General features: G+C 50.0%; 1 protein-coding gene and 1 pseudogene across 2 annotated transcripts in view; one reads left to right on the forward strand and one right to left on the reverse strand.

Moving 5' to 3' along the window:
- LOC309825620 (dihydrofolate reductase-like) overlaps positions 1-8,675 on the forward strand; it is a 91,954-nt pseudogene extending 83,279 nt beyond the window's left edge. The window contains exons 3-5 of the transcript in view: positions 7,077-7,144; positions 7,383-7,497; positions 8,089-8,675. The product of the transcript in view is annotated as a dihydrofolate reductase-like (transcript). The remainder of the gene's footprint in view (positions 1-7,076; positions 7,145-7,382; positions 7,498-8,088) is intronic.
- The window catches only part of GALNT18 (polypeptide N-acetylgalactosaminyltransferase 18), a 359,182-nt gene that overhangs the window by 279,272 nt on the left and 61,742 nt on the right, over positions 1-18,168 (reverse strand). The gene's annotated exons all lie outside the window — the stretch shown is intronic.

Raw genomic sequence — 18,168 nt, forward strand, 5'->3', positions numbered from 1 at the left:
AAACTCCTTGAGCGCAAGGAAAGAAGGGGGGAGTGGGAGACAGCAGGAAGGAGGAAGGGAGACGAAAGGAGAGCGGAGCAGAAGAAAAAGCTGACTATCATTCATTGAATACCTGCTGTGGAGCCATTTCTCTATTCTAAAGACCATGTAGATAATCAGTCTCATTTTACAAGTGGGAAGCCCGGGCGCAAAGGTCAGGGGGACAATTCAAAAACCACACAGCTAACGAGCAACCGTAGGTAAGTGCAGGCCCTGCCCCATTCCAGGCCACCGTGCTGTTTTGTTGCCCCCCCCACCAGGACCATAGTTACAGCCAAATAGGAGGTGCTCAATCAATGCTTGTAAAACTGAATCTGAGAAGGAAATCCAATGGCATGCTTAAGTCCAAAGACAAAGCTCACAGTCCTGGAGAGGGCCAAACTGCTCAAGGCCTGAGCTCAGGTCGTCTTGAACAACACACAGATGGTGTCGATGGCTGCAGTCCTACAGAAGACACCAGGGCTTCCCCGGAGCTGCTTCGAGGCCGGTCCTTAGTCAAAGCCAGGGTGTTGGTAAGTTGCCAGACAAGGGCTTTCTGATGGTCAGGTACATGGTTGAGAATCAGAGCATCAGGAGAATTGAGCTGCTAACACATCCCTCAGCCTACTCCCGAGCAAGGCTGGGGTGGGAACTCAACGGCAGATAATTTGCAGACAGTCTATGTCACCGATAGAAACTGAAATGCCAGGTAACTAAGTAGACAGCAATGAGGATGCTTAATAATTATAATAATAATGATAACTAGACATCCTCTGAAGGTCAGATGGCTCAAAGTTTGGGATCTGTTCAGGGGCCAGAGTGGGGCCTGGGCACACCTGCTCCATCATAGTGACCAGATGTCATCCTGGTCCCTTGTCTACCCCTGCTACTCCCCAGCCATTAGTTAATTTCTAGGCCCCTAAAAATCTTGCGGTTGTCTGGCCTCAGAGGTACCCGCCTATCTTGCCAAAACTAGCAAGAGTTGCTGCTGAGCTGCCCGCAGGAAGAAGCTCTGTCTTCACAGCAGCCCTAAAGTGTGATATATAGTGAACAGAGGAAAAACTGAGGCTAGGCCAATTTGCCAGCAGTCACACAGCTGGTAAGTGATGGAATGGGATTCAAACCCAGGTCTGCCCTGTTCCAAATCCTGCCATCTCTGCCACACCCAATGACGCCAATGCCCTCCAATCCCATTCAAATGCCACAGTGCTTCTTATCCCCAAAGTAGAAGCGTGTAGGTCTCCCTAAGGAGCCACCGGGAGCGAGGTGACAGTGGCTCAGAGACAGACACGAAACATCTCCAGATCGGCAGAGCCGGCCCCCATGGCACTGAGTCAGGGCTCACTGTGGGCAGCCTGATCTCTCCACGATGCCGGCTCTCCACAACAGCTATTTATAAACCTCATTTGTACAAACAGGACGGTGTATTCTGGCTTTTTTCCTGCACTTTAAATAACCAAGTTATGGATGACGGAAACAGAATGGAAATGTTATCCAAGCCCAGGTTTGCCCGGGCGCACGTCTATATATCCGATAGCTTCTCCTGCTGCCACTTCTAATAGACTCCTCTCCTCTCTGCCTCATTATCTCCTGCTCTCCTTTGTGCTCCTAAACAAAGGCAAGATGGGCACACAGCCAGGGCTTGCTTACCCCCGACCTGGCAGAGGGAGCAGCCATGCTCCCAGGCCCCTCAGGAAATGACAGTACAAAGACCTAACATGGATTGAGCCCTTACTAGGTGCCAGGACTGTACGTTGTCTCATTCAATCCTCATCATTCCCCATGCTATGACCCCTATTTTACAGATAAGGAAACAGGCTTAGAGAGGTCAAGCAGCTTGCCCAAGGTCACACAGCTGGAAGGTGATGAAGCAAAGACTCAAACTGGGGCAACCTGACCCTGGCATCCAGGCCTTTGACTATAGCCCGTTGGTTCAGGCCCCTGGCCACAGCTAGTCAGCCCTAACAAACTCCAGTGATGATCCCTAACACCAAGGTAATGGCTCCCAAGGGAGGCCAATATTCAAAGAGGCAGAGGATGACCATGGGATCTCCCAGGGCCCTCTGCAAGCCAAATCTGGAGGCACTGAGCCCATGGCAGGTGTAATATGAAAGGAGAGCTCTGACCAGCCATTTGGTCTCACCCTTACCCTTAGTAATGGTTTTCAATCATTCAGTCAGTCATTCAACAAACATTTGTGGAATATCTACTCCATGCCAGACCCGGTGCTGGGTGCTGCTCATGCAAAGGTAAAGATGACACAGTGTTGTCCTCAAGATGCTCAGCCAGTCAGGAAGACAGATGAGAACGCAGTGGCCGAGTCAAAGGCACCCACACGCCCAATGAGGTGCAGAACTATCCCTGCCCAAGACGTGCGGTTGCCACCCTACTGCCGTTCTGCATGACTTGAAAACTTCCATCTTTTCCCCAATCCATCTTCTTTTCCCCTGGCATTTCCCTTGTTTTAATTAGTAGACAAATAGGACCTGTGCAATCCTTGCCGGCTTCTTGATGAGTTCTCCATGCTGTGCTTACAAATGCAACTGCAGACGAATTGCTCCTGCCACCTGTCCAGGGAGATATACTGGTGGCCTTTAAACGTTCGATTCTGTTGATGCCCCTTATGCAGCAGGGCCACCTGTCCAGGGAGATATGCTGGTGGCCTTTAAACGTTCAATTCTGTTGATGCCCCTTATGCAGCAGGGCCACCTGTCCAGGGAGATATGCTGGTGGCCTTTAAACGTTCAATTCTGTTGATGCCCCTTATGCAGCAGGGTCACAGAAGTCTGCCCGAATCTTCTTCAGTGTGGGAGGAAAACAGCTCAATGCAGTGGAGACAAGGGGTGGGGAGCCAGCAGGCCTGGTTCGGGTCCTGGCTTTGCCATTGTCTTCTGAGTGACCCCAGGCAAGGCTGTTAACTTCTCTGAACCTCTATTTCCTTATCTTTAAATAGAGGAGATTGGATGAGGCACTCCACCAGGTCCCTTCCAAAGTCCCAGGGAGCATCACTGTGGCTCTCAGCCCACAGCCCCGGTGCTTTCTATATCACACAAAAGAATGTGTGAAGAATTCTGTTGGTGAGGCAGACCCTGGCCCCACCACCTGGAGACTTGGGCACTCTGGTACCTGGATAAAAAGCATGAGATTCTGAGCGGGCAGACATGGGCACTCCTGGTTCTGCCACAGAGCAGCTCTGGAACACTGGGCGAGTCAGTGAACTTAAAGGAGCCTCAGTTTACTCATCGATAATATGATGACAACAAAACTTTCTTCCTTGGGTTGATGTGAAAATTCATTTGAAATAATGTGATTGTTGGCATATGGCAAAGCTCTGGGTGCAGTCTCCTGAGTCATTTTTTTCTGTGTTGCCTCTGTTGTCCTACGGGGCCAAGTTCCGATGTCCTAGGGCTGACCCCTTGCTCCCCTGGGCTCCAATTTCCAGGGCTGGGCCCTGAGCCGGTGCCACTCCTCAGGGAGCACGCCCCTGCTCTACCCCAGCCGGATGGCTAGGCCCAGCTGCCATTGGCCGGACCTTCTGAGCTCCCACAGAAGGTCCTGCTAGGTCCACCTGACCAACTGGTATGCAATAACTTCCTCCTTGGAAGTGTGGGTAGTGCCTACAGGCAGATGTGTTCCAGACCTCTTCTGCCACCTCGGTGACCCAGGCCCACCCAACCTGACCCGTGAGTGCATTTCCTGCCTGGCCCACTACTTCACTCTGTTTCTACCCTGGGGACCATGTACCATGCTGGGCTCTGCCCTGCTCCCTGCTCACTCAGAAACATGCGTTTCTGCCCATTCCCTCACTTCCTGCAACTGCTTCTGGAGTGCCCACAAGAGTCACATGAAATCACCAGGAGGCCCTTTACCATGTGGAGAGTAGTCCCTCCCCAAGGAGCTCCAAGCCCCTCACCCACATCCTGTCCAAACACATACACAGTAACTCATGGGTTGGTCCAAGCAAGCTGGTCTTTCAATCTCCATTCTCTATCCAACTATTCTGGACTATTCTTTGAAGGATTCTGTACAGGGAAAGACCTGAATTATCAAGACCTTGGGCTAGACTGGGCCCATGGAAAAGACCACCCAGCAAAAAGAATAAGAAAAGGTTTCATTCATGGAGTCCCAGGCACTTTATATATATTACCTTGTTGAACTTGACCCAACAACTCAGTGACACAGGTACTGCTCTCACCTTTATTTTACCAAAGACAATCAGACCGGTTAGCAAAGTTCCCAAGATCATAACACTACTAGGTACCAGGCCAGGCTGTCCAGCCGGGTCTGCCCCAAGGCCCAGTGCTAAGCCACGTTGCTGTCCCACCTCCCAAGGGAGGCAAGGAGGCTAACCTGGCAGGGCGGGGAGAAGAGGAAGGGGTGCAGAGCTTCCCTTCCTTCGTCTTCCATCATCGCTCAAGACCTGATTGGACACGGCTGTTCTGATCTCTGCTAATTCCTGCCTCCCCTACACCAGGTTCTTCCTCTATAGCTCTTTTGTCGAGAAAACCAGCCAAGACCCTCAGCAACTCCAAACTTTGGAAGGGAAGATTGAGACAAAGGGAAAAGTCCCCCGGTGTCTGCATGCCACTTAGAGCACAGCTAGAGAGATTCTCCGAAGACAAGGCTTTATAGCGTTTGCTAATGGGGTTGAGCAAAACAACGTTTTGCTTCATACATGGTGGTCACACACAGGGCTTCTTTCACCACCACTGTGGCTTGTTCAATTCCTTCAAGGCAGAACTGTGTGTCAGGAAAGAACAGGGCTTGGCTAAAGCCAGTCAGCATCATTACCTAAACTTCTTTACTTTCCTGGAATGCATGCGATGCCCACGCTCCCTGGATCTCCCAGGTCGTCTCATGCAGTTACATTTCACTCTCTACAGTGAAGGCTCGCTATGGGTCAGGCATTGTTGTAAGTGCTTCAGCAATATTAACTCAGCCAATCCTTCTAATGACTCTGGGGGATAGGTGCTACTATTAGTCCTACTCCAAAAATAAGGAAACTGAGGACAGAGAAGTTGTATAACTTGCCCAAGGTCACACAGCTAGTAAGGGGCAGAGCTGTGATTCAAACCCAGACAGTCCAGTGCCACAGTCTGTATGTTTAACCACTGTGCTACCCCAGTCTGCATTTGCTAGAGATCATTCCATATACAAACACAGGCAGATATATCATTATACATTTATAACACGTTTAAAATGGATTGCCAAGTCAGAAAAAAAAAATCCCTTCTCTAACCATGTTTCTTAGGAGAGAGTTTAGAAATTGTGGTCACCCAGAGACAGGTGATCACGTTTTTAAGGGGAAAACATTTTGTAGGTCTGCATGGTGTCTAGACAGAAAGCTGAGGAGAAAGGATTTGTCCATGTGCATCTCCAGGGCTGCCCAGGGAAGAGGAGCATGATTTGAGGTGACAGCGCCTACTGATTAGTCAGAAATAGCCCAGCCGTGGAGGAGAGCCAGCCACGAGGCTGGCCAGGGCTGGAAAAAAGAGCTTTTAAAGCAATGCTGCCCAAAATCTAGTCCTTGGACTTCCTGCAACAGGGTCACCTGAGGATTTTGTTACAAACACAGATTCAAAACCTTACCCCAGACCCATGAATGGGAATCTCTGGGGAGGGAGGGAGGAAGGAATGGGAGGGGTTATAACCCCCAACCCTGAATCTATAACAAGACCCCCCGGGGGTTCTGATGACCGGGAAGTTTGGAATCCTCTGCTGTAAAACCTGACGTCTCTATTTGCCGTAAGTGTCTGTGCCCCATGCATCCTTGGGAAATACGAGTCGGCCACCAGAATAAACCATGCCCTACAGCCCAGCCCCAGATACACGGCGGAGTATGATCTGATACTGATATAATATATTAACATCAATCATGAGCGCTACTGATTATTAGCATTTACTGCGTGCCAGACACTGCTAGTGCTTTCCCAATCTTATCTGTGTTCATTCTCATCACAGCCTTGTGCTGTAGTTGTGGCCAACCTTGATTTGCTGATGATGAAATTAAGGCCTAGAGAGTCTGGGTGACTAGCTCAGGGCTACACAAAAAGCAAGCAGCGGAGATGGAATTCAAACCCGTTCTGTCACTTTGACCGTTCTGGCTCTGAGCACAAGGTCAGTGCTGCAAGCAGGCCACCTTCTGCCATCATCCCCAGGGCCATACTGGGGCTGGGAAGGCCACTGGGTGAGGAAGCTGCTCTTCCAGATGCACACCCATTTCAGCCGATCCCCCAGGGGCGTCTGTCCTCCTATTCTGACACCAGCCAACGTGCTGGGGCAATACCAGCTCCATTAGGCCCGAGTCTGCAGGATGGGAGAGGCCAGGGTGTCATCACCTGAGGCAAACACTTTGATGCTGGAAAAAACAAGCCTGAGGCCTCAGAGCCTGAGGGGCTCCTCTGGGGACCTCACACAGCTGGCCTTCTGCTGATGGAATGGCGTCCGCTGACCTGAGGGGGAATCCTCACTTCCGAGATGTGTGCCTCAGGAAGGCTGCTCACCCTTTCCGCAAATCTATAAATGGTGACAATGACCACGGCCTCACTCGGCGTCTGGGAGGATTACAGTTGACCACATGGAAAAGGTGCTTTCCCGGCCCCCGGACCACACACTGTAGGTGCTCAGACCTCCCCCGCTTTCTCCTCCTGTTGCCTTCTTTAATTTCTTGGTATCATCCCCATCTGGACAGTGCTGCCAGATCTCCTACCCCAGCCCTCAGGACAGAAAGTCCAAGAACCTGGGGGCTCCTTTGCTGGCAGGGGTACCCCACATCCGCCCACCCTCCCGCCCTCAGAGCTCTGGAGGCCCTCAGCCTTCCTGTTTACTCAGCCCAGGACGTAGGCTTCCCAGCGGCAGGGCCATAACTGTCTTGCTCTCTCTCTGCTCTTTCCCTGGGCTAGGAGAGTGCCCGGCAGGGAGTAGGTGCTCAGTTCATGCTGAATGAATGAATTCAATCATCTGACAAAAGGGAACTGTGCATCGGCTCTGCGCGGGGCCCAGGGCTGATAACAAACCCATCTGGAGCTCGCGCTTCTGCCCTCACATCTGACACCCAGGCTCCCGCTCAAGGGCTCCAGACTGATGGAAGGCGCCTTCCTACCCACCATGCTCCTCTTGCCTCGAAGTGCGGCTAAGTCAGCAGTGGAGCCTCACTCTTCTTCTCCCTTCACTTTTGTCCTGGGGACAAACCTCCCCGAGAGAGATGCTCAGACCATGGCCTCCTGGAACTTGCCATGTAGGCCCAGAGTTGGAGCTAAACCCAGAGGCCTCTCCCGACGAGGAAGCAAGTAGCCGTCTCTTGGTCTGGCCACCCCTCCAGAGAGCTGTCCTGACACATTCTCACTGCTCACATCCTCCTGCAGGAAAATCCACTTTCAAGACAGGAAGAGACACAGGCCTGAGCCAGAGAAGCCTCATGCTCACCTCTCAGAAGGCCCCAGGAGGACCCAGCTCCAACAGTGGCAACACCAAGCAGTCGTGAGGTTGGATTGCTAGGAGCACAGAGGGAAGCTGTCCACAGGGAAGCCTGAGAAGGGTTCCAGGGCCCCTGGCTCCCCACCAATGAACTAACGGAGCCATCTCAACTACTTCAGTTTATTTACTGATCATCAAAGACTCTCCTCAAAAGTTGGAAGAAAAAAAAAAATGTCATGAAGAACCTAGGGGTAAAACAGGAATAAAGACACAGACCTACTAGAGAACGGACTTGAGGATATGGGGAGGGGGAAGGGTGAGCTGTGACAAAGCGAGAGAGAGTCATGGACATATATACACTACCAAACGTAAGGTAGATAGCTAGTGGGAAGCAGCCGCATAGCACAGGGAGATCAGCTCGGTGCTGTGTGACCGCCTGGAGGGGTGGGATAGGGAGGGTGGGAGGGAGACGCAAGAGGGAAGAGATATGGGAACATATGTGTATGTATAACTGATTCACTTTGTTATAAAGCAGAAACTAACACACCATTGTAAAGCAATCATACCCCAATAAAGATGTTAAAAAAAAAGCTGGAAGAAGAAAAATTTCACGCCAAGCTGGTGGGTAATCCCCATGTTGGTGTGACGTGCTAGCTCGGAAGTATTTTCTGCTGCTGTCGTGGTTCGTCCGCTAAACTGCATTGTTGCTGGGTCCCAGAACACGGGCATAGGCAAGAACGGGGACCTGCCCTGGCCCCGGCTCAGGAAAGATTACAGGTATTTCCAAAGAATGACCACAACCTCTTCAGTAGAAGGTAAACAGAATTTGGTGATGACGGGCAGGAAAACCTGTTCTCCATTCCAGAGAAGAATGGACCTTTAAAGGACACAATGAATATAGTTCTCAGTAGAGAACTCAAGGAACCTCCACAGGGAGCTCATTTTCTTGCCAAAAGTCTGGATGATGCCTTAAAACTTATTGAGCAACCAGAATTAACAAATACAGTGGACATGGTTTGGGTAGTGGAACGCAGTTCTGTTCATAAGGAAGCCATGAGCAGGCCAGGCCATCTTAGACTATTTGTGACAAGGACCATGCAGGAATTTGAAAGTGACACACTTTTTCCAGAAATTGATTTGGAAAAATACAAACTTCTCCCAGATATCCAGGTGTTCCTTCTGATGTCCAGGAGGAGAAAGGCATTAAGTACAGATTTGAAGTATATGAAAAGAACAATTAATGTGAAAGTGTTTTCTGATCTATTTCAAGCCTCCTCCTGCCCCCCCCCAAAATTATGTATTTTTTGTTGTAGAGACATTTGTTGACTTTAGATCTATGGATAATTATTTCTAAGCAAAGTACTTTTATTCCCCATTAATCTTAACTAGACTGTATCAGATACCATTTGTGAAACATTTCTTTGCTGTAACTGCCTGAATGCCCATCAGGAGTCAAGAATAGGTGACCAGCACCTGCCTAGGGTAGAACAGCTACCAAGACAGCCCGAAGTGGGAGAGTCCCCTGGTAGCATGAGCTGAACCCAGAGCCTACAGAGCTAGGAGCTAGGCAGATGGGTCCAAAGGTCAGAAATGGATTATAAACAGAAGAGCTAGCATTCAGGTATTAAAATTAGATCAACACAGGGACTGTGAATTACTTTATATCACACTTCTTAAAAAAAATTCTGTTCACTCAGACCAGGAGTCAATAAGTTGAAAACTCCAGGATATTCCACAGGGATAGTAAAGAGACAGGTACGAGACTACCTTTTCCGCTGTTAAAGGAGAAGGTCTAAGACCTTAAAAAACTCTGTTTCTGATCTTCAATGAGATTGCATGGAACGTCACAATGATAGAACAAGAACTGGCTGCTCGTTACAAAAAAGAATAACCTAATATCAAGCATAATGGCTAAAATTAAAACTTCAAAGAGGTAATAAATTGAGAATGAATACTGCTAGAAACCAACATTAGTAAGTTAGAAACTAAACTTCACAGAATTAAAAAATGAAAATTAAAACATGTTTTACCCATCACGTTAGCAAAGATTTAGATTAAGTACCCAAAAAAAAGAAAAATAGCATTTTCTGCCTTATAAATTGGTACAACTTTTTAGAGTGTAAGTTAGCAATATCAATTGAAATTCAAAATATTCTGGGTTTGGACCCAGAACTTCCACTTCTGCAAATTAATCCTGAACAAAGAAATGGACCCAAGAGTACTTGTTGTAACTTTTTTTTTCAAACTTGGGAACAGCCCAAATGTTGATTAATAAGAAATACCAACCAATATGTCTATAAAATGTAACATCTGCAGCAGCCAAAAAGAATGAAGTGCTGACAGAAAAACGCCCCAAACTGCTAAGTAAAAGAAGCAAATTGTGTATAATACTTAAAATGTTTAATAAATGTTCATGTGTGGGGAAAAGCATGCGGCAAACTGTTAAAAAAGAAAAGAAAAGAAAAGCCGGAAGAAAAGCTATGTCTGGATCTTAGGGAGCAAAACAGAACAGAACAAAACCAGAGCACCAAAGTGTTAGCAGGTGCTACCAAAAGAGGGGTCAGAAATAAAGAAGACAGCGTCTCAGGCTACCAAGGAAGTCGATGGTGGACCGGAATTTTCTTTACACAAACGTGATGTATGGCTTTGGGACACAGCACCTGGCAGAGATGAGGGGCACCTCTATTCCCAGTACCAACCCCAGGGAGGGTAGAAGAGGGCACTGGGCCAGGGACCAGAAAGCCATGGTGGCACTGCAGCCCAGCCCTTCCCAAGCTGGGCAACCTAGGACGAGGGGCTTAACCTCTCTGGGTCTCTGCTTCCTTCTCTGAAAACTGAAGGAGTCAGACTAGATTATCCTAAACACATTCTGTGGTACCATAAACTCTTTTTCACCTTCCATGTCAACAGTTTAGACAGAGATAGTCAGTTCTGTCATCTTCTCCAGCGCTGAGACGGTGTCCTTGTAACCTTGGCAAAGGGCCCTGGAAGGTGCGTGGTAATTGTTTCTCTGCCTCGTTGCTATGGAAACTTGCAACTCTTGCATCCCTGGTGCTAGGACAACAGCCTGCCTGGAACTCCTGGGTGGTTTAGGTTTGTTTTGTCCACATGCGTTGTAGGCGCACTGAAGTTTTCCCAGAGCTGAAGGTGGTGGCTTGCTGATATGAGCCACTGATGTTCTCCCTTCAATTACCAAGTTTCACTAGAAAGCTTGGGATCGTGACAATCGCGTTAGCAGCGCTGATGCTTCACCGAGGGGCTCCCACAATTAGCGCACCCCTAGGCCCTGGAGACTGATTCCTGATCTGCCTTCTGCAGGTTCCCCTGGGCTTGCTCTGAGACTTTGGGGTGACCCTTTATTACTTTCCTGCCACCTCTAATGAGACATACGCTTCAAAAAGTTGCCCTCAACAAGCACTGAAAGATACAGCAGCACCTCTGTGTGACTCCCTCTGACCATGAAAACACATCAACACAGCAGACACGTGTGTCAGAAAGCAGGTCTTCTAGTGCCCAAACAGGAAAGTGTAACCGGCAGAAAGGCTGCTGATGGCGGTGCTGTATACTCAAATTCTGTTTTGTCAGAGAGGGAAAACGGGTTAGAAAATCCTCCCCGTCTATAGTAACCCTATAAAATGCATCAGATTTGCTCCAAGTTTTGTGCACTGTTACAACTCTCTTTTCAATAGTGGTAGTGAATTTGGAAACCAGAAATGTGATCATTGAGGCATGCCGCCTGGCTCCTGATGAAACAGAGAGAGCAACAGGCTTCCTGGCTTGCCCACATCCAGTCCTGAGACCACAGCGTTCCGCACTGGCTGAGATTAATGGGGTAACACTGTGGCTGCCAACATTTCTCACTGTCACACTCTGCACCTATAAGCTCTTTGACCCTCCCTCCCCAAACAGGGCAACCTGCCACCGCCTGAACAATTGCCTGCATTTCCACGCATGCTTCACACGCAGAATCAACCCCAACTCCTCTCTCTCACCTTCCCATACCTGATTGGTCACCAAGTCTTCCTCAAACTCCACCTCTATTTCCTCCACTACTGTGCTAGTTCCCACCCACGGCATTTCTCACCTGCACTCATCCAGTCATCTCCCAGTTGGACTCCTTGCCTTCAGCCTTACCCTCTCCAAGCCATCCTCCACCAGCATGGTCTTTCTAAACCGCAGATCTCATCATGCCACGCTACTTACTGTTCTTCCGTGGCTCTCCAAGGCTTGCACCATCAAGTCGTAATCCATTAACCCGGCATATAAGGCCCTTCCTGCACTGGCCCCACCCCCAGGCCACCACTGTGGCAACAGTTCTTCATCTAGCCCAACCCCCCTCCTCTTAAAACCTTCCTTCACCCTCTCTACCCTACCGGATAGAGCAAGTCATAGCCACCTCTGTGCTACCATAGCAACCTGGGCTTCCTCCCCTTAGCGCTCCTAGTTCCACAACATCTGCATGTTTCTTTAGATATCTGTCTCACCTCCAGACCATGAGCTCTTTGTGGGCAGGGACCCCAACTTAGGCATTCTTGCAAAGAGCACGGTGCTGGCACACACTTAACAATTTTTCAATGAATGAATGAATAAAAAATACATGAATGAAGAACCTGCCATATGCTACTTGCTTTTCACATGCAAGTATAACTTTTCACATGTAGAATAACTCTTTCCACACCCTAGTTACAGAAAGCAAACAAGCCAAGCTCAAAGAGGAAGAACCTGGCTATCGAGAAGAGAATGTGCAGTGAAGAGGCGAAGAGTTAAGCTGCTTGGGTTCAAATCCTACCTCTACCATTTTCTAGCTGTGTGACTTCAGTCAACTTTCTTCACTTCTCTGAGCATCCGGAGGAAGAGTAAATAATCTGACCTTCCTCATAGGTTGTTGTAAGCATTAAATGTTACATAAAGTATGTGGAAAGGGTCTGGTGCAAGGCAAGTGCTCAATCAATGTTAGTTACTATTATTAGGGAGGCAGCGGCTTCCCAGGTATTTCTGCCATTTAGAGAACAATGAGCTCTGCCCGAATGGCTGCCGTGTCTTAGATGTTTCTAGAGCCTCCATTTCAGGAATTTGTTGAGTTAATTCCAGCCTTGCTGATCTGTGACAAGTGTGGGTCCTCAGGGGCAGAACCCAAGGAAGGGTCTCAGGGAAAATGGCATCTCTGGCATAGGTGTCCACCATCGGAGCTTCATCCCCATCTCCTAAATGGGCCACCTCAGGCCCCAGTCCTGTGCCCATTCCCCTGGCTGGCTGAAATGACAGGGGCTTGGTGCAGGGTAAAGGGGGCTCAGTGGGGACTCTGGGAACCCTGCAGTCAGGAGATTGTCATGCCTTCAATATCTGGGTGGGGATGTCCCTTCTCTGCTACGGTCTTAGTCTGTTCAAGCTGCTAGATCAAAATACCTGCGTGGCTTAGAAACAACAGAAAGTTATTTCCGACAGTTATGGAGACAGGAATTCCAAGATCAAGAGGCCAGCATGGCTGTGTTTTGGTGCGGGCCCTCTTCCTGGTTCACAGCCGGCACCTTCTCTCTGCGTCCACACAGATGGAAGGGGCTGGGGATCTCTCTGGAGCCTCTTTCATAAGGGCACTAATCCCATTCCCGAGGGCTCCACCCCATAACCTAATCTCCTCCCAAAGGCCTCACCTACTAATACCATCATCTGGGGGGTTAGGATTTCAATATATGAATCTGGGGGGGGGACTCAAACATTCAGACCATAGCAGCTACCCTGTCCCCGTCGTCTGCACCATCTCTGCACAGGGTGGTCACTCACAAGTGTTGCTGGAGCCTTTTTCACCCTGGGGGAATGGGGTGAGGCAGGCCAGGGGTGTGGGGAAGGGGACAGGGAAGAGTGGCATGGGGAAGGGCCTGGCTTTAGCGTTCAGCACACCAGCCCCGAGGCTCAGCTTCGCCCCAGCCACCCACTGACCTGCACAAATTCCATCTCTCCCAAAGTCCCAGGCTTGTTCATCTGTAAAGTGAAGGGCCCTAGCTTAGATCACCGTCTCCTGCATCCTGTGGCTCAGGGACGTGACCTGGGCTTCAAATGTGTTCGGGGGGGGGGGGGGCGGGACGGGGGGACAGGAGAGGGTGCAGCATTGTTTCCCATTTCCTTCCCCCTAACTCCCATGCTGGTGCTTTGGGCTCTGGTGGCTTCAGGAAACACCCATTCTTCTTCAGACAGGAAAAGCCTTTTCTAAATAATTTTTCCTCTCTCTAGGTCCAAGCCAAGAAACCTGGAACAATAAAAAGCCAGCCCAGTCTTCTGTCATGATTGTCTGCAAACCTAATAAAAATGGATGCCTTGGGCTCTGGAATGGTGAGCACGAGTCTTCCTCATCAGCCCGGAAGGTCCTCAGGCTTCAGTATCCCCTCCAAAGAAAAGAAGCAGATGGCCAGTGGACCCAACCAGGACACCAAGACCCCGTGGATGTGGGTGGCCCATCCTCCTCTGGCTCTCAGTTGTCAGCCTCAGAGAAACCAGGCACATTGTAATGGAAATGGAGGGGACCCAACCTTCAGTACATGTGGGGAGGGGGTGACTGTGTTCTGTGTGCCAGGAGTGCTGGGTCCTGCTGATTTATTTACAGAGACGTACCTTCCCTATTATTAATAATGAAACACTTGGATATCTACAGAGGTCTTGCTCTGTGTCAGGCACTACACTGAGTGCTTTGGCTGCATCAAGTCATAAAGTCATTTGGTTATTCAACCAAAAACTTAGCGCTCAGCGTGTGCCCGAAGCTGTGCTAGGCACTGGGGCACAATGTGAAGCCGTGGTTCCCTCACTCGGGGAGCTAACAGTCTAGGGTTATGGCTCTCAAACTTATGTGTGCATCCAATGAGAATCACCTGGTGTGTAATTCTGGGCCACGCCCCCAAACAGGAATCTTCATTTTTCTCAAGCACCTTATCTCTAATTCACACTTTGTGAAACACTGGTCTGGTACTCTGGGAGAAATCTATTACCATGTTCCTGTTACAGATGAAGAAACTGAGGTTCAGAGAGGCTGAGTAACTTGCACTACATCACACAGCTCATAAGGGGCAGACTTGAAGAGGGACACTGCTCTACCTGATTTCAGAGCCAATGTTCTTAATTACTACTCTACCTTGCCTTCCCAAACCTTACCCAAAGAATTATAGTCTTATCAAAAAAAAAAAAAAATGGCAAAAGCAACAACGAAAACCAGCCATGGACAAAAGGGAAGGACAAAAATGCAGATATTGTTAGCAGGTTAGACTTGAGAGGAGCTCTTTCTCACACGGTCTCTGGGGATGTTCACGGGCACAGAACCCCTGAATCACCTGTGCCCTGTGGAGCTCAACCCATGGACTGAGAAATTCCAACCTGCATGCACTTGCACAGCCATGAGGATATGCACTTGCCACCATACGTGTGACATGTGCGGCCACATTCGGATATTCACGTGCACACGCTGTATCCATGCCACACTCCTTGAATTCCCAGCCCCTCCGGAACACCCCACGAGAAAGTCACCTTGTGGCAGGTGGCCCTCCACTGGCCCAAACGGCCATCACCACAGGATTAAACAGCCTCTGCTGAAAAGTGTTTTCTAGTCAAAAGAGGTTTTAGCAGCTAGAGTGCATGTATAAAGGTCAGTTCCCCACTCAGGGGACAGCCAAGCCCGGGGAAAGGACAGAAGGTTGAAGAGGGACTGCCTAGGGGATGACATTTGGAATTACGCATTTCCCTAAGCTGCCTGCAGAGCTGCCATGCTCAAGGGAAGGCCTGGATCCCAGGGGACTTGGTCTTTTTACATTTACATGACAAGCCCCTCTGCACAAAGCAAGCATCAACTAACCTGTAAGGAAGGGGGGATGCACATCACAGCACCCCAGGAAAGCACAGAGCTAGCTCCTCCAAGAGCTAGGGCACCTTGCAGAAGGCACCAACTGCTGGGCCCCTCTCCCCAGCCTCTCGGCCAGACTGCCAGTGCGAATTCCCTTCCTTCTTTGACTCACACTGAGCCCTGACATTCCTGAGGAGGCTTACAAGCCCAAAGAGACCTTGCTGCCTAGCTACCCCTGGACCCCAGAGTATTTGCAAGAGGGGGTGCGCAGGGAGGAGGCCCCGCACACCCATCTACTTGGTGAACAACAGTTCCACACGACCCTGTCAATCCAGCCAGGACCCCAGGACCACTCAGACTCCCCCTCTCCCACACCCTCAAGCACCCGGTCCTGCTGCTTCCGCCTTTTTATTCTTTCCTCTTCTCTCTGTCCCAACTGAAAAGAGTCCTTGGCCAGACTTCAGTCAGGCTCCTCAGAATCCGCTTTCCAATTATACCTGGACTTCTGGGCTCCCGCATTCAGCTCTGAATCATCCAGTTTTAGCACGAATCCTGCTAAATCAGTTTAGCCAGAACCCCCCCAACCCCAACCCTTAGGATCTGATCACGCTCAGTATCTGATTGGTTTCCTCATCCTCCACCATCCCCCAGGTGATCACCTCCACCTGCCTTCAGCAAGAATCCGGGTCACTTTAGCCAAAATCCCCTCTTACCCTGATGCTTCCTCTCAGTAATTTTCCATCCACTGACCCCACCCTGCTCCTTGGCTATAAATTCCCACTTGTCCTGTTGTATTTGGAATTGAGCCCAGTTCTACAGAGAGGTCTCTTCCCCTACTGCACCAGTCCTGTATAAAATCTGCTTTTTCCACTTTAGCTACTGTCCGGCTCTGCTTTTTGTTTTTCACAACCACACCCACCCCTGCTGCCACAGGCCCTACAGCAGCATCTCTTGCATGTCCTGCGCACGAGGATCTCCCCGCGTTCATCATCTCGGAACGTACTTTCTCTAGAGTTGTCCAACACAACTCAAATCCTGGCACCGCGATGTTTTAAGACATAGCATGACTCCAACTGCCCGCTGGATAAACCGTAAATATTGACTCGGCCGTCAAGGTCCTTCACAACCTAGGACCAGCCAACCTGCCTGACAGTGTCTCTCGCCCAACCTTTCCAAATACTCTGACCTCTTGACATGTAAACACACGTGCTCCCCCAAAGAGCCCATGGTATCTACCGCAGTAGGTATCCTAAATGTTACTGATTTCTTCTCAGGTCTTCCTCCCTCTGCCTTATAACCTCCTAGAGTGCTTGGCACAGAGCAGGCACAGAGTGAAATTTTAGATCAGACAGGTGGGTGAGTAGATGGTGGATGGACAGACAGGTGGATGGGTGAGGAGTCTTGTATTGGCTTTTGTCATTTTCATCTGATGCCTCCCTGGGAAGAGAGCAGCCTGATCAGACATTTTCAAACAGAAAGGTTGCTTGGCCTCTACTTTTAAACTGATGGATATGAAACATGAGAATAATAACATCCACACTGTAGAGCTGTCGTGAGGATTAAATGAGAAAACATACAGGAAGTATTTAGCCCTGTGCCCGACACACAGTAGGTGCACAATATACAGCAGCCACCGCTGGCACCAGCCCCTGTGTGTAAGTCCCTTTGCCTTCCAACGGGCAGGACACAGGTGCTCCAGCCTCTCCTAATTCTGGTTGAGGCAGATCTTTCCCGCAGGCTGGAGTGAAGGTGGAGGGCAGCCACAGAGGAGCTCCTGGCCTACTTTGTGTAATTTTAGGCTCAGGCAAGGCTCCAGACAGTAAGCGATGCAAAGAGCCAGCTGCAGATAATGAGGCCCGGGGGACAGGCCGCTTGGGGTGGCTCTGTCCAATAGAGGCTGCTCCACCTGAACGCGCAGGGCTCTTACCCAGCCTCCGGCGGTGCCCATGGCTCAGGCTTCTGCAAAGCTGCCAGGCATGCCTCCTGTTCCACAAAAAGAAAAACAAAAGAAAAAAAAAGGAAGGCAGCCTCTGACATCCCAGGCTATAGGGAAGCTCCTCTCCAGTGCCCATTTGGAAAGGCAGGGGAAGTTAAGACAGAGCTTCTCCTATAACACAAAGGCCTGCATGTCCAAGCTGGTCCTTTAGCCCCTGCTACCATGATTCTTAGGCTCCTCACAGGTCTCCCTGCATCCATATACTCCCCATTAGCCCATCTTCCACGCAGCACCCAGGGTGAGCAGTACACACATAGATTCCACCCTCACCAGCCTACAATCCATTCAAAGGCGGCTCCCTGTTGTCTTCCAGAGAAAGTCCAAATTCCTTGGCATGGCGTTCAAGGCCCTTCACAGCCCTCCCAGCGTCTCACCCTGCCCCACATGCTGGGATACGCTTACAGGCATCTGCATGTGCTCTTCTCTCTGCCTGAAACACCCCAGAGCTGCTCGGCAAGGAGGTGACGGAGCCATGACTCCGGGCCTTCTCTTCTGTCTCTGAGTGCCACACTCCTTGGGTGGGAAGGGCTTGGGGATTCCAGAGCAGCCCAGTCCCATGCTGCTGAGATGCCAGGACAGACCTTTCCCGTTTCTTACATCCCGAATTCTCTGAATTTGCCCTCATTACACATCACTGTGGGACTCTGAGCACCTCGTCGATGGTCACCCAAATAAAGTCAGCACAGGCTGAAACCTGCATCTCCAAGGGTCTGAATGGCTCGGCTGCAAAAGGGAACACAAGCTGACATTTCCAATTAACCTTGTTCTTACCCTCTGTCACTGTGCACTGCGTGGCACACCCTCATGGGACTGCAGAGGCCAGAGGCCAGGGAGCGAAGGCAGACCCTGGCATCCCAAGCAGCAAGGAAGCACCTCTCCAACACCCATCTGGGAAGGCACTGAGAGCTGAGACAAA

This window comes from Grampus griseus, assembly GCF_964374135.1.
Source record: "Grampus griseus genome assembly, chromosome: 8".
NCBI classification, from domain to species: Eukaryota; Metazoa; Chordata; class Mammalia; order Artiodactyla; family Delphinidae; genus Grampus; species Grampus griseus.